This window comes from Ornithodoros turicata, chromosome 1, assembly GCF_037126465.1.
Source record: "Ornithodoros turicata isolate Travis chromosome 1, ASM3712646v1, whole genome shotgun sequence".
In the NCBI taxonomy this organism is placed as follows: domain Eukaryota; kingdom Metazoa; phylum Arthropoda; class Arachnida; order Ixodida; family Argasidae; genus Ornithodoros; species Ornithodoros turicata.
The window spans coordinates 102,484,320-102,497,556 of NC_088201.1; positions in this window are offsets into that span (position 1 = coordinate 102,484,320).

Below are 13,237 nucleotides of genomic sequence, written 5' to 3' on the forward strand. Positions count from 1 at the left end.
GTGGAGTACTCAAAAAATAAGACAGTTTGTAAGGTGCAAGTTGGAACTGTTGGAGTGATATGGAAACGGAGAACCCATTTACGAGGCAATCATCAATGCCGGATTTTTCATCGCCGTGGTGCGTGACTACTGGAAAAAGAACCACACGAGCTTGGACATTACCGTCGTCGAGGGAAAGGAACGAGTTGTCTCCACGTTAAAAGACGTCCTCGCTAAAGTGTTGTGAATAAAGGACATCGTGTTTCTAAGCCACAAAGAACTTTTCCATCACGTTTATTGATTTCAGCTCATTAGCAGAGAGATTATTGGAAAACAGGGCTACAAAGCTCTTCAACCACAAATCATGAGTGAAAAATACTTATGCAGCTGTATGGGGAAAGGATTTCGACGGCGTGGAGTTTACAAACAGGATACCCACAGATTAGGATGAACAATATCCCACCGTCATAGTTATTGACGACCAAATTACAGAAAAGGGGTTCTAACGGAGGTAGAGTCACTGTTTGTGCACGGTAGCCACCATAAGAATGCGTCCGTGATCCTGATTACACAAGCCTTGTTCTATCACAGTGGCACTTTTCGAACGATATCCCTGAATGCCAGTTATATCGTATTGTTAAGGAAAGCTCGGTCCGCACAACAGATCTAAACCTTTGGATGTCAAGTATTCGGGAAACAAGCTCTCCTATTTCCTCGACGCATATAACCAGTGACGGAAAAGGCACATGGTTATTTGGTTGTAGATCTTCACTCGCAAGCACTCCCGTCCTGAAGCCTGCGAACGAGTATCTTACCACACGAAATGACACATCGTAGAAGACATCTTACGCTCCTCAAAGTATTGGCCACCAGCAAACCGGCTCACCGTGCAGAGTTACTTAAAGAGCTCAGCTGTGACGACATTCGAATTCATTCGGAAATCTATCTGAACATTCTACGCGGAAATATCCCACTTTCGACAGAACATCATAAAAACTTGAAAAAAAAAACATAAAATAATCATCCGCTTCCATGCCCACTGCGGTTGAAAAAGTATATTAGGGGACAACAAGGTGGTCTCATTTCCATACTTCCACTGCTCCTCTCAGGGTTCTCAAGTCTCCTGGCGGGCGTCGCGGGGCGAGCGATATCCAAAGCCATCGGCCATGGCTCATAGAATAGAAATAGGTGAAGTCCTGAAATCCAAAGATTCGGACGATGTAAAAGTGGGTAGAATACTGGAAGCCCTCTATTACTTGCTCAAGCGCGCTCACTATCATCCTCCTCCCCTGGAACCCGTCGATTCGAAACCCAATTTTAAACCGGAACCGAAACCCAACCAATTCGATTTTAATCTTCCTACTCTCCGGCATTGGTAGAGTACGTGCAAAAGCTGTGCTAAAAGAATTGGAAAAGTTTTCGCCGGATAGGCGGATAATGTGCTAGTATATAGAGGGAAGTCAATCCACCGCTCAAACATTGTGGCTCTCATGAGCTACTTAACACGTCGTAGCGCGTTCATCAAGAAACCCAACTGGTACAAAAAAGTAACGAAAATTATAAGCGCTCTGAAAATACCCCGAATTGCTCGCTGGAGCAAATATGGGGCCCTATAGAAAGATTAAGGAGAAAGGGTTAGGTGGAGTGGATCGGGACCGACGTTATCACAAGCTCACGCGCAGAAAAACCATCGAGCAGCTGAAAAAAGAAGATGCTTACACCCTGCACAAGCCGGTGAAGAAAAAGTTTAAGAGTGCACTCTATCATCGCAACTCACGTGAGGGATTTAAATCAGGCAAACCTCCTGGGTATGCATAGATAACAGAAATTTAACAAGGGCTACAAGTACGTTAACAGTCATAGATACGCTATTGAGGTACCTGTACATGGTCCTCATTCGCACAAAGCGACTGCAAGACGTAACGAACGCTTCCCAACGAGTTTTCCGGCATGGAATTCCGAAGAATCTCACCGATCGTGGAAGCGAATTTTGGGGTTCCCCCATTCGTCAGTATTTTCAGTCCCTACTATATCACTATACAACAACACAGAGTGGAATGAAAGCGGCCTCCTGTGAACACGTAGAAAGAACAATTAGAGAAAGAATAGCCAGACATCTCACTAGTACGGGGAAGTTTAATTATACATGAGACAGTGGCCGGTTATAATGACTCGGTACATTCCGTCACGGGCGAAACGTGAACGCCAGGAATGAAGTAACTCTGTTCAACAGACAGAATCATAAGACGACCCTGCGCGAGAGCAAATATAAACTACGGGACCAGGATGAGGATCGTGTTAAATCGCGGCGTGTTTGCCAAAGGCTACGATCAAAGGTGGACGGCCAAAGGGTTCGAGGTATGTTTTCGCGATCATCGCGATTATGCATTCAATATTGTATTGTGTGTGTGTAGCTCTGTGATAACGGCATGTGGATGCCTCTGTGGTGAAAAATTGCAATATACCCGGACATGGGCAGGCTAAAATCACGTGAGCTGTCCACACTCTTGCGAATGGGATGCTGCATGGTGCAGGTGAATTTTTCACGTGACAAGTTTGTGCGCTGTGAATCTATGTGGTATAAAACATGACATATTTGTAACTGTGATACTCTTAAGGTGAACATATTTTTTCTGAGATGAACTTGTTCATATTGCGATGAGCTTTCCTCATTTTGAGTCTGTGTGATCACCATAAGTTTATATTTCTAATGGTGCTTCTAACTGTTCAGTAGTACTTGCGTACTGTTTAAAAGGAACGCGTGCGCATACTTCGAAAAGAGGTGCTGTGTGAAATATATGCTGAATATGTTTGTGGGGCACGCACAGAATATTCTGGGAGAGCTCTGAAGGCAATCTGAAATTGCGTTTCTTCATACACAACTCAGGTTGAGTACATATCTTCTTTTTAAGATTGAGTAAGTGCGGAGGTTCACTGCATAGCACCAACCATATGAGCTAACTCGATCACTTTGTTTAATAAGCGTTATATCATCTGGGCGTCGAAGTTTCAGTGAGTGAAACAATCTTGAGCTTCACCGCATAGCATCACTAAGGGTTTTCTTTGCCATTCTGCTTGATAAACATTTAAATCATTTTTTATGTTGAAGTGCAAAGACCACTGTATAAGACAAAAACAATCCTACGCTTCATTGCCGTACACCTCTGCAAGTTTTCTTGATCAATCAACATTCAAGCCGTTTTTCCCTAAAACGAGCTTCTCCACACAGCATCAGCAAGAACTATCAATGTTTCTCGATCGTGTGCTTCTTCTTGCTCAGCTTTTATATTTCGAAGGCGTGCGGAGCTGGTGGGCTTTACTGCACAGCATAACTATGAAGTCTTTGCGCTGTGTTTGATAAACACTGAAATGTTTTTGTTGTTGTTGAACTTGTTGTTGGGATGTATCCGTGACAAAATTCGTTCTTAAGCTTTCATGAATGAACGCGCTTCAGTCCATAGCATCATTTGTGGATTTTCTTTGCCATTCTGCTTAATAAACATTGAAATCAATTTTTATGTTGAAGTGCACAGCGCACACTATAACAACGATCTACAGCTTGTTCCCAGAGGAGGGCTTTCCCTACGCATGCACGGAAGCCAACTTTACTCGTGTTCTATGGAGGGATGGATAGAGTGTTTGGAAATGTGTACATCGTACCCTGAACATGTTTTTTTTAATTTCTCGTTAGCACCGCAAAGTAACTGTGGCTATGAGCAGCGTGGACAGCAGGAAGGAGGCTGGCTTCAGCAGCGGATTAGCCGTCTGGTGGTAGTGGTTGGCGAAAGGGCTCGCCGTTGTCGGTCTCACAGACGTGGGAAACTTCATGACTGACGCCCTGGGGAATGCGCGTCCTGGGTCAACATCTAAGGGAACTGTGCCGACATATGTCTGAAAGCGTCTGTGGAAAGCGAAGTGTCAGCGACCCATGAAAATTTCGACAGCACAGCCAGCACCGGAATTCGAACCCGGGTACCTCTCAGTACCAGCACGCTAACCACTGAGCCACGCGAGCCTTCTAACGCCGTGGAAGTGACCGGCTCTCTAGCTCGAAGTATGAACCACTAAGCAGTTGGGTAGAAATGAGTGACAAATTTGTGGCTTGCAGTTCGAATGGACCTTTTTCACAGTCGCATTGTGTCCTAGCAGCCGTCCAGCGAAATACGATCGGCGCGTGCCAAATCACAGCCAGCTAAAGTACCTCAGCCTTCTTTGGAAAGAGGGCGCAAGTATCGATGCACCCTACAATGGACCCATCTATTGAATATGTAGGGAAGCTTCTTCGGCGCCGTCTGGATCACAGAGTATGCACAGAAGCATTGTGGAAAAGGTCCATTGTGAACCAATGAGCAGCAGGGTGCAAACTTGGAGGTGTGACCAATGAGTGGCATTTAGTGAACACGGACCAATAGCAGATGGAATCTACCAGCCTATGAGGGAGCTCTAGAGATGATGGAAGTGACAGGCCAGAAGTATGAACCAATAAGCAGTTGGTAGTTGGGGTCAACGTGAGTGGAAGTGACCACCTAGAAATGTGAACCGATTGGGTAGAAAGTTCTAATGACCGCCGCTAAACTTATCTTTTGGTAGAAAGTTCCCTGGCTAAACTTATCTCATCTAGAGATGAGTGTGAGTGACCAAAGAGTGGCTTGCAGTTCAATGGACTAATAGCAGTTGGGTCTAGAGATGAGTGGAAGTGACCAATGGCAGTTGGAGTCTGCCAGCTTATGACGGAGCTCTAGAGTTGCATGGAAGTGACCGGCTAGAAGTAGGAATCAATAAGAAGTTGGGTGAGTAGAAGTGACCAATGAGAGGCTTACAGATAGATTGGCCAATGAGCACTTGGGAGTGACCAATGAGAAGCTTGCAGGGTCATTCCACGCCAAATGATCCAAAGGTCCTGCTCGACCACCCGCACTTCTGGACCAAAAAATTATCGTAGATACCCTATGGTATTAATAGACATTTCCCAAAGTTTTACTGGTGAATATTGAGCCCCTGTGATTTTACGCGGGGTCAAAGTTTTCGGTAAGCACGAAAACCATCGTATGCGTGAAATAATTGGGCGGGTTCATCGCTCGCGTTACACGCATAATTATGGTGCTGAAACAGACGTCTGGGTTCGGAAAATGTGCTGAAGAATAAATTTTTGGGAAATTTCAACTTTTAGTGCCCTAAAACTCCCCGGCTATCGGCGCTTTTTCTTGCGACTTTGCGTTTTTTTAAATATACTTTACATAACAGCTGGAATTCTTGAAAGCTTTGTGGCCGTTCACGAGAACCCATTCTACAAGCCTGCTGGTTTTCAAAGCCGTCAATGCAGTAGTTTTTGCCATAGTACACCTTAAACCTGGCGATTTTCGCAAAGTTTGACGTTTTTACGGCCAATTTTGAAAAGGAAGCGGTCGTCATAGAACAGTCATTTGATATACATTTGGTAAAGGAAGCCCTCAGCCAAAACACATAAAAAAACTAAAGAGGTACTTTTTGATAAGCGCGAGAAAAATTATTTTTCGCTGAACGCACTCTCCGGTGGAGGGAGAGCGTTGGTGAGCATCGCGGGCCAGGCGCGCTGCAACGCGACAGCTCAGATACGCTGCTGCTTGTCGCACGATGCCAAAAACAATAATTTGGACTTGTGGGCACCGGTCTAGTGCATGCACAACCTACTGCCAATGTCGCGACAGGTAAGGAAACTGCCTCCACCAGTATAGCAACGCGAGTGGATACTTTGCATTACAAACCCGACCGAAACGTATAGCCACGTAAAGGCACGTTTACTTACACCTTCCTCTTATCGTTTTCATACGAGTTGTACAAAAACAAACGTCTGTAACACAAATGAATGGTTGTGCTCAGCACACTAGCACAGTGAAGGCGCTCAAGATTATGTCCAGTAGTAGATGCAATAGAAGGCGGCTCCGCGTTTCTAGCAGGTTTTTGAACACCCGGAATACCCGATGCTGTTGGGAATGGATGTTGTCTTCACGGTGATTTCAGTGCGGCTAACGGGTTCGAAGCAGCGATACCTCCTGGTTTCAGGCACGGCCCTTGCGTTGTCGGAGCGGTTCTTCAACGCCCCTTGCTGCCGCATTACCTGTTCCTCCAGCACCCAGATCGATGTAATGGCGTCGAGATATGCCTCTGCCCAGCTGTACAGATCCACGGATCTCAGTATGTGACCTTCTAAGGGCCTCTGAATGCTGGCTTTAGCAGCAAGCCTCTTCAGAGTCCCAGGTTCATCGCACGGCCCTTTCCCACGTGAGGTCGCATAGAAGTGCCATGATGCACTTACGCTGAAATCCGAGTAGTGGTGACAGAGGTTGACGAAACATTTTTTGTTTTTGTATTGCGAACCTACGCCGTCCGTGAAGTAGTGAAGTTTATTGACATGGGGATAGTCTGCTCTTATTCTGCGTGTGAGCTCTGTCTGAAAGGTACAGACCACGGCATTATCGTGCCGTAAGCAATCTGATATCACAACGAATGTACGGTGACGCGAGTTCATATCACCAGGGAAGCGGTTGTAAAATACCATCGAATGAATGGTGGCCTGTCCTTGATCCCAATAGAAAGATTGCAGAGTGTACTGTACGATAAAGCTGTAGTTTTCGGAAAAATCCATTAGGATGACACGTTCTTCAGGAGGGAGCGAATCTTTTAGATTCCGAAGGAACCCTGATTGTTGCTTTGCCGCGCCAGTGGTGGTATTTAAGTGATTCCAATTTATACGTCAAGTGATCGACAAAGTCGTCCCGACAGGGACTTTTCTGTCAGCCACAGAGCATTAAAGCGTATTACACGTATGTTGGGATTTGCATCCCAGAAAGGAGATTTGTATCTCCTCTAGAACCGCTATCTCCAAAAGGTTCCCATTTTACATTTCTTTGCCTTTTACAAGCGCAATAAACTGGCGGCATATGCAAAGCTGACTAACGTGTAGAGCCTGTGGCATGCTGCCACCTGCACCGCAGGCTACTGTCTCCAAAAGCAGGCAACTGTCAATGGAGGACCAGGATAACAACCCTTTTCCACTGATAAATTTTCAACTTTGTAGACTACGTATATGATGCACGCGACTCTGGGACGTCATCTTGCGTTCCTTGCGCATACTGGAGTACTGAGCGGGACCATTTATTTTTGTTGCAGACGTTTTGCTTTTGTACAACACTATGAAAATGATAAGAGGAAGGTGTAAGTAAAAGTCCTTTCATGAGGCTATATATTTCGGCCGGGTTTGTAATGCAAAGTATCGACTCGTGTTGCTATATACTGGTGGAGGCAGTTTCCTTACCTGTCGCGACATTTGCAGTAGGTTGTGCATGCACCAGACCGGTGCCCACAAGTGAAAATTATCGTTTTTGGCATCGTGCGACAAGCAGCGGCATACCTGAGCTGTCGCGTTGCAGCGCGCCTGGCCCGCAATGCTCACAAACGCTCTCCCTCCACCGGAGAGTGCGTGCGCCTCCGCGTAGTACGTTCAGGGGAAAAAAAAATTTTCTCACGCTTATCAAAAAGTACCTCTTTAGTTTTTTTATATGTTTTGGCTGAGGGTTTCCTTTACCAAATGTATACCAAATGACTGTTCTATGACGACCGCTTCCTTTTCAAAATTGGCCGTAAAAACGTCAAACTTTGCGAAAATCGCCAGGTTTAAGGTGTGCTGTGGCAAAAACTACTGCATTGACGGCTTTGAAAACCAGCTGGCTTGTAGAATGGGTCCTCGTGAACGGCCGCAAAGTTTTCAAGGATTCCAGCTGTTACGTAAAGTATATTTAAAAACTCGCAAAGTCGCAAGAAAAAGCGCTGATAGCAGGGGCGTTTTAGGGCACTCAAAGTTGATATTTCCTCAAAATTGCTCCTTCAGCACATTTTTCGAACCCAGTCGTCTGTTTCAGCACCATAATTATGCGTATAACGCGAGCGATGCACCCGCCCGATTATTTCAAGCATACTATGGTTTTCATGCTTACCGAAAACTTTGACCCCACGTAAAATTACAGGGGCTCAATATTCACCAGTAAAACTTTGGGAAATGTCTATTAATACCATAGGGTATCCACGATAATTTTTTGGTCGAGAAGTGCGGGGGGTCGAGCAGGACCTTTGGATCATGTGGCGTGGAATGACCCTGCAGTTAGATTGGCCAATGAGCGGTTGCGAGTGACTAACGAGTGGTTTGCAGTTAGATGAGCCAATAGCAGTTGGAGTCTACCAACCTGTGAGGCTAGAATAACCAATGAGCGGTTGGGTCAAGGGATGAGTGGAAGTGACCGGATAGAATTATGAACCAATGAGTGGATCAATACATGAGTGACCAATGATCTCTCTGATGCAGCTGATCCGGTGACCAACCCATGCTCTACGACGCAGCTGGACCAATAGCAGGAGGCTGAACCCTGTTGTACCAAATAAAGGTTGAAATCAATTTTGTTGTGTCTTGTATGAAGCCGCTGCCAGACCGGTTTACGAGTGACAAATTCAGGCTAGCCAATCACTGTTCAGTAGGCTTAGCGTGAACCAGTCAGCTTGAAGAGGCAGAGCCAATTAGCATAAAGGGGGGCCAGCTATCGGAAGGCTTACACTGGACCAATCAGCGTGAAGGGCCAATCAGTAGGCTTAGCATGGACCAATCAGAGCTTAAAAGTCTAGAAATGCAGTGTGATCAGTATGCCTAGAATGCACCAGTCAGCAAGAAGTGGATGGAGCTACGACTACCCAATTAACGATCAGTAGGTTGGTGTGGACCAGCATAAAGGGGCAGACCCAAGCCAGCTGAAGGGGTGGAGCTACGATCGACCAATCAGCGATTAGTAGGCTGGCATGGACCATTCAGTGTGAAGGGGTGGAGCCAAGGCAGCCCATTAGTCATAAACTATCATACTATGGTATTTGCGACTCACTTTGCTCTTGGTTCGACTCCTACCTCTCCGGTAGATATAATCACGTAAGAATCAGTGGTCATTATGCTAGCCCATACCTTATGACCTCTGGGGTGCCTCGGGTCGACCCTCAGTCCATTATTGTTCAACAATTTTGTGAATGACTTACTTTCATGTGTCAGTAACTCATTCACACTTCAATACGCTGATTACTTGAAATTGTTTCGTGATATATGAAGTGTCAGCAATTGTCAATTGCTCCAGGATGATGATGTGTCTGTCGTGGAACGGTGCTCGAATAATCTTCTCAACCTGAATGAATCTAAAATGCTCGTTATATTGTTTACCAAACGAATTAATGCAATTAACTTTCAGTATTCTCTATTATCTTCACCGATTAAGCCTGTAGTCTCTGTTCGTCACCTTGGCGTTGTTCTAGAGTTTTCTCTATCGCACGCCTCCCACCTCGATAATATCACATCTGTTGCTATGAGAGAACTTTACCTCATGTTGCGGATAACACAGGATTTTTCCAACCCCTCTTGTTTCTTCTATTTGTATTTTTCCCTTATTTTACCCTCTTAGAATTTGCATCCTGTTGCTGGAACGCCACTACCCTTACGAGCAGTGAACAAATTCAACGTGTGCAAAGGAGGTTTATCAAAATCTTCCATGATAGATATATCGGCATCACCACCTACAAATACTGGTGGGTCAAGTAGGTGGTGATGCACGAACCATTCCTATTTGCTTAAAAAAATAGGAATAGTTACTCTCTCGTGTCGCCGGCCGTGCCGTGAATTCGTGTTTTTGCGCAAACTTCTCCGATTCGCGGATTGATTATCCTGAGCTTCTCTCGCCATTTCATTTCATGTACTGCCTAGGTCCCTCAGATGTTACCCTACCTTTTATGTCAATATGCATTGCAAACTTAGTCCTTTAATAAGAATTCTGGTTGATTTAAACAACTTCAGTAGTCAACATACCATCGATATCTTTGCTCATACTCGAATGTTTCTGACCTCCATTACGGAGGTTACTCAGGAGCGACTTATTTCATGATTGTTGTTGTTGCCACTCATTTTTGTATGCCTCAAACTTATGCTGCGTATATTAATATTGTTGTTTGCCTTATTTTCTTTTTTTTTCTTCTTTGTTTGGCATCTTTTTTTCTGGTTGATTGTTTTTAGTGATTAAGTGTGTACTGTTACCCAGGCCTTTACCGGCTGTTCACAGGCACCTAAAAAATAAATTGAAGTAGCATAAAGAGGTGCCGCTACGGTCGACCAACACCATGAAGGGTCGGAGCCAAACCAGCTCATTAGCATAAAAGTGCGGACCTACGGTCGACCAATCATCGATCAGTAGGCTTGGCCTGGACCAATCACCGTGAAGGGGAGAAGCCAAGCCAGCTCATTAGCATAAAAGCCGAGGGTTGGCTTGTGTTGGATTAGAACTGGATTAGAATTTTCTTCTGTTGGATTAGAGAGGTGGTTGATGCATGCAATAGCTCCCTACTACTGTTATCATGTGTGTGACTTATAGTGGTCATAGGTTGTTTCCTTGTGAGTCCAGTCACCGTGTTTGTTAACTTTATATCAGTTTGAGTACATGTTACCATGTAACTGAATGGACCCAAAATAGATTACCTACAGTGTTGCTAAATAAATAACTTTTACAAAATCCGAATCCAATGTGGACCACTACATTTGAATTTCAATCCAAGCAAATCCTCTTCGAAACTGGATATATTGGAATAGCTCAAAAGCTGCGCTCATAAGCCCAAAAACGAAAAAAAAATGGTGCTCTTAGTGCCAGAAATATAACATTAATTTACTTGAGATCTTGCCAGAACCTCAGCGGCAACCCCCCATCGACACGGAAATTGAGCAGACACAACATTATACTTGACTTCATAGAGCATTTGAAAACTGGGTGTTGCTGCTTTCTATAGGCCCGCTGTCTCAGCCTCGAATCTACAATGTAAAAAAAAATTCCAATGTGTATCCCTTTTTCCAGTTGGGCATTTCGTTAATTTATCACGAAAGCGAGGACTTCTAATGGCGACGAACTGGAGTGCAAGCATTTTCCTTACTCGACAATTTTTGTTGCAGAGATGCCCGTGTACCAAGATGTCCGTGTACCGGCATCTTCGTGTACCCAGATGCCCGTGCACCAAAATATGTATCCGTGCACCGAACCGTCCATGCACAGAGATGTCCGTACCAGAATGTCCTGTACCGAAATGTTCTAGAGCTAGAAAATGAATAAAGGACTGCACATGGATCATTTTCTACCCTGGAGTTACACAAGTCAAAGTGAGGTCCCCTGCATTCGAAGCGCTTTCTGAATGAGATGAGCACACAGTAACATAGGCGCAGTACCATAATACTTCTGTAACGAAGGCATGCATCAGTGAAAGGCATCAGTGAAAACTCGCTAAATTCTGAATGTATGGTAAATCAGAAAGGGCAAAAAAACAGCTGTAATTTTTCTTTTCGCTTTGCGCCCCCGTAAAGAACGCGCACCCAAATGTCCGTTCACCAAAACGTCCCCACCGAAATGTCTCGTACAGATCGAGCGATTCCAAAACATACCTGAAACTATATTCATGACTGCTACAAACATACAGTCGTGAAAGTTTCATCCAAAACAACAGAGTGGTTTTCTATAAATTTACAGAAATATGTCGTAACAGCAAACGACGGAAGTTGCAGCTGGATTCACTCCCCCTCTTGCAACGTCACGCGTGACATCGTTACGGTGGCCACGACGGAATGCCGGTGGCCTAAGAACAAAACAATTGATTGCAGTTGGTTGTTGTCATGCGTCGTGAATGTCCGACAGTGAATTTGAGCATGAACATGAGCTCACCAGCTCCGACCGATTGAGTTACGGGGCGTCGATGGTCGTTACGCTGCTGACCCTTTGCTACAGCAACGTGGTCAGAAAGTGGAAGTAGTGGATGATTGAGAACCCACTGACTTTGGGTAAGACTCATCAATAAACCGTAACAGCGCTTCTAAATTGTACAAACGTTGCAGGTGTGTGTGTGTGTGTAGCCACTGCTCACTGCAGGAGGCTGACGACTACATATGCTCCATGGCTGTAGACATAGTAGAGGCTGCTGTTGACGGCGCCAGTGTACGCTGCATCATGCATCATGTGCTCTACCCTGATTTTTGCACTCGTCTGGAACTTTTTATCGTCAACGGCACTCCGTAATGGTGTTACAGCCGTCAACTACGGCCACTGTATCCAAACGATGACAGGTGCGTTGCGATACTGAACTTGTGTTGTTGTTTATGGAATGGCACGTTTCCATTTATTGTAGATGCAAAGAAACCAAACCCATTCTGACAGGTTCTGGGGTGTCTTGGTCCAAGGAACAGACCTCTTCCTGTTTGTAAACAAGTGACATCATAGTGTTTAACAGCACCACCAATTTGGTAGAGTTGAACTACGCTCGAAGCTAGGGGCGTAGAAGGTCGTCATAGGTAGGGAGTAACGCGTTACATTCGAGTACTGAAATATGGTAACGCATTACATTTGGGAGAAAAGTAATGAGTAACGTAACATCATTACATTTTTAATAAGTAACGTGTGTTTTAATAACTAACGGCGTTATGCGTTACTGCGTGTTCGGGAATATTGCTTCATCGTCTAAACTTGAAAGCTTGAGTGAGGACCGTGCCTGCAGAATCCGGGAAAATCCCCGATTTTTTTCTATTCATCTTCAACATTGACAAGGTTATATCGACACCTATCGAATGTTGACCTACCCTGGTTGAGATGTCACCTTTGTTTACCACCTCTGTTTTGACGAATGGGGTAAAACCGTCAGGAAAGTAGCCTCTACCCTCTGAACAAGTAACAAAGTACCAAGGGATTGGCTGTTTGGATTTGTACTGTGTGAGATAAAAGGTCACCATTTCTATCAACCTTGACAAGGAGCACTCACTGGTCATTAGGCGTCCTCTCAGCCCAACGGGCGAAGCTCACAGATGAAAATTTTGAACATAAACTACTTCTGCCTTGCAATAAATCGTACATGTAAGTTGCGTTCATGCGTGACCCTTATTTGTGCCCAACATTGCTTGTATTGGTTTGCGGAATGCACTTATGTGACTGAAACAAAAATGGTACATATTATAAGGACAACTGGTGAAGTAATGCAAACATAACGGCGTTACTTATCAGAAGTAACGGCGTTAGTAACGCGTTACCTACTACCGCAACAGTAACGAATAACGTAACGCGTTACTTTTTGAAAAAGTAGTGAGTAACGGTAGTGAACTACAAAATAAAAGTAACTTCCCCACCTATGAAGGTCATGCACAAAAACCACAGTCTTGAGGGGATTACGATGGTCCCTG